Below are 4,140 nucleotides of genomic sequence, written 5' to 3'. Positions count from 1 at the left end.
CCGAGTGAATATCATCTATCGCTTTGGCATCCCTAGCTACATAATAACAGACAATGGCAAGCCATTTGATAACAAGTTAATGAACAAAATTTGTGATCTCTTTGGTTTCAAGCAGGTAAATTTCTATGTATCATGCTGCCGCCAATGGTCTTGCGAAGCATTCAATAAGACTCTATGCAACCTCCTGAAGAAAGTTGTCTCCAAGTCCAAAAGGGATTGGCATGAAAGAATGGAAGAAGCTTTGTGGGCATATAGGAAACATACCGCACACCAACTCAAGCAACACCATATTCACTTGCTTTCGGAGTTGAAGCAGTCTTCCACTTGAGCGTCAAATACCTTCCTTAAGACTTGCTATTCAAGAAGGGCTCACTGAAGAAGAAAATGCTCGACTGCGTCTTGCTGAGTTAGAAGCACTTGACGAAAAGAGGCTAGAAGCCCAACAAAACCTTGAATGTTATCAAGCTCGTCTATCTCGTGCTTTCAATAAGAAAGTTGCTTGAGGTGTTTCCAAGTTGGAGACCAAGTTCTCGCGTAAGAAGACCCATCATTACTTCGCACAAGTCTGGGGGCAAATTTACCTCAAATGGGATGGACCGTATGTTGTACAAGAAGCATATTCACATGGGCTTACAAGCTTGTTGATGCAGATGGCGTAAGGATCGGTCCTATTAATGCAAAATTCCTAAAAAGGTACTACCCTTGAAGTAAGATGATGCTCTTAAGGTACGAGCCTAAACTACATGTCACTCCTGGCCCGCAAGAGTATAAACTGTGTACGACACAAAAAAAACAAACAAAAAATCACTCAATCCCCCAGAACTACGTTGTGACTTGATCCTCTTCACTGAGGTACGTAGGCGCTTAGAATATATCCTAAGTTTAGTTGCATGAGTGTCAAAAAACCACATGTTCCATTTGATCTGTCACTTGTCAGTCAAAGTGATAAGTATTTTGTTTTATCTTTGTCTCATCAAACTGTAGACTTGTACGAAGTATTGAATGGCCAATAGATGGGGGCAACCCTTATGAAATATGAGCTTCTTTCACAGTAGGCTTAAAGTGTTTAAATTCAGACAAGTATGCAAGTTGAAGTATTTGAATCCTCTATATATATAAGTTGAAGTCTTCAAATCCAACAAAGTAATATGATAAGTCCTACAAGTTTGCATGTTAGACTCTTAAATCAACCAAGTTACAAGTCAATATCTTCGAATTCTATGAATTTACAAGTTAAGGCCCTAAAACTTGTTACGAGTTAAATTCCACAAAATTGATAAGGCAAGTTTGAATGTGCAAACTTAAAAATGTGGAACTTGCACTATATTCATTCTTATTGGCATGCAAAATATGGAATGACTTTGAATTACTAAAAGCTTGGGATCAAGAATTAAAGAGCAAATTCAAATTGGATTATGTAATAAAAATGCATGATATGAAAAAAAAAAAAGAACTTCATTACTATAAAATTGTCTAAAACATTAATCAATGTTGAAGAAAACAAAAAAGGGAAACACGAAGAAAATGCCTAATCTAAGCATAACTTATAGTTAGTCAAATCTTGACGACTAACCTCCAAGCACTCTCTTTTCTGTTCCAAACGAATTGAATCTTGAAGCGTTAATAAACTCATATTTTCATACGAGGATATCTCATCTTCTGTAGCTAAAATCTTGGCTTGAACCTCCTCAACCTTCTTCTTAGCAGCTTCTAAAACAGCTTCAAGTCCCTCTCGCTCTCTTTGTAAAGTTGCTAGCTTCCGCTTAACCTTCTTTAGTGATTTATTGTTAGAAGAAACATGTTTTGCCTTCTCACCCTCTTCTACTTTGAACAATTCGAGACGTTCTTCGGCATTGGAAATCAACTCCATCTTCTTTTCTTCATGCGCCTTGTCAACAAAATTAGAGTGTTCTTGATCATAAGAAGTAGCATGATCAAAAAGAAATCTACCAAGCTCTTCAATGGTGAAAGATCTAATAAATTCATCTCACTCATCTCCTTGAAAATCTCACAAATATCATCTTTGTAAGATGAAATATTGTCTAGAGAAGTTCTAGAAAGTTTTCCACAAATCTCTTCCCAAAGACCCAAGATGTACTTTCTTTTGTGGTTGAACACAACACCTTTTCCTTTGAAGACAGACATAGCTCCATTACTCTTTGGAAGAACTCATTTGAATTAGGAGTCAACCCTTTTAAAGTTTGGCCACGAGAAGTAGATGATGTCTTTTGCTCTTGCTCAATATTTGAAATTGATTGTGCTTTAGGTCTTGAAATTGCAGTAGACTCATCGCTAACTTGTGGCATCTCATGTGGCGATCCTAGTGGATGTCCGGCAGCGTTAACCTACACATGAAAAAAGTGGGTTAGCAAAGTTATTTTATTCAAAAAAAAAAAAGTAAACCTTATCACTCTAAATTGTCATTGATCTTGAAGGACTATCGACACTCTGAACTTCTATGACTCTTAAATCAACAACTTCAACCCCAGATGGTTCAACCTTTTGCCTCTTCCAACATCGATCCTTGCTAGTTTTGCTTGTTTCTTGAAGGGCCCGTTTACTAGAGAAGAGAAATTGGGGACATTTCTCTTTATCAGTAGAAGTATGAACTACTTCTTTCTTAGATACCTTAGAGGAGTCAAGCTTCTTACTTTGATGTTGGGGAGCAAGTGGTGTCTTGACTTTTGAAAGTGTCTTCTTGATATCTTGACTTTTGTCTTCTAAAAGGGTAACAAATTCTGACCCAGCTTTCTCTACCATAACATCCAAATTATCCTCAAGAACCATTCCATAGGATCTCTCCCACTAAGATGAATATTGGGTAGTATAAAGATTCTTTGTGGAAGTTACCGCAAGAGGAAATGTTGTTTTAGACATAGTTTCACGTGATATGCAAATGCGCCAATATCTAAGGCCTTCATCAAGCTACTCAGCACGAATATCATTTTCTAAAAAGCCAGGAATATCTTGATGAAAACCAAATTCGCGACTAAATCGGTGCGGACTATATGGCTCAATGACAAAGGAACCTCCCCTCCTCAATGGAAGATAATTAAAACAAAGGCTCATAAAATAAGCCAGCTCCAACTCTGGTGCTTTTCCATCATCAATATAATAAGTTGGGTGAGGCCTACTAAGCATGGTTGCATTCCATACAATGTTTTCCCCTCGATGAACACGCTTTCTTGCCTCATATTTGTCAAAGTACTTTGCAGCGCCTTCCCCAGAATATACCACCATTCGTGGAAGAGAAGGTCCACTAGTAAGCGGATAGTGTGTCTTGAGATAATAAGCAAGCCAACCATAAACATAGTGGATGGGAAAACAGACTTTTATATGGTCTAACTGTGAAGAATTTGAAATTTTATTTAAGCCATGATATATGCTTGCTAAGACCGGAACCGCAAGGCTAACCCTTTTACCGCTCGCCATTAAGCTTGCTATCTTGAAAATTTCAGGCCGAATGAAATTCCCTTCTTCAGACGAAAATACAAAGGCACATAACCAACATGACAAAAAGGCCGTCAGATAAGTCTCATATTTTTGGTGTTTCGCACCAAGCTTAGAAAATACCATCTCTTGAGTACTTGACCATGTGTTTATCTCAGTAGGTATCTCACATGTTAGATTATGAGTAGATGATAGACGTCGAGATTTCTTCTCTTTCCTTGGGGGAGCTAGATCATATTTGTGATCTTTCTTGCACCAAAATTGTATCCATTCATTAAAAGAGACCCTAATATTTCCATTATTTTTCTCTTTAAGATGATGAAAGGCAGCAAACATACACTCGCAAGTTTGAGGAAGAAATCTTTCCCTCTTGTCATCCAAACCTATAAGTTTCGTGGAGTTAGGTATCACTTTTTCATAAGGGACTCCGCTAATTGGCAAACCACCTAGAATATGCAAGTCCCAAAGAGATATGGATGTTTCTCCGGTAGATGTAAGTAATGTATTTGTTTGAGGGCACCAAGCCTCACAAAAGGCTTGTATAATATTGGAGTTCCGATCATAAGTAAAAAGAAAAGCAACTAGAGCATCAGAAATGCAAGCATTGTTTAGACTTTGCCCATTTTTGCTTAAGACATCTTTCGTCCATTCCCATTATCCCAGAATGCAGTGATATTCACCTTCAAGCAC

The 4,140-nt window shown here is 37.8% G+C and overlaps 1 pseudogene; it reads right to left on the bottom strand.

Annotated features, from left to right (window-relative positions):
- Positions 1-739: 739 nt before the first annotated feature.
- Positions 740-2,877, bottom strand: LOC125833041 (uncharacterized; annotated as a pseudogene).
- Positions 2,878-4,140: the final 1,263 nt, after the last annotated feature.

Source organism: Solanum verrucosum, unplaced genomic scaffold (assembly GCF_900185275.1).
Source record: "Solanum verrucosum unplaced genomic scaffold, falcon-dt-bn FXZP01000703.1, whole genome shotgun sequence".
NCBI lineage: Eukaryota > Viridiplantae > Streptophyta > Magnoliopsida > Solanales > Solanaceae > Solanum > Solanum verrucosum.
Note: the sequence above shows the minus strand (reverse complement) of the source record. Positions and strands in the feature narration are given on the sequence as shown.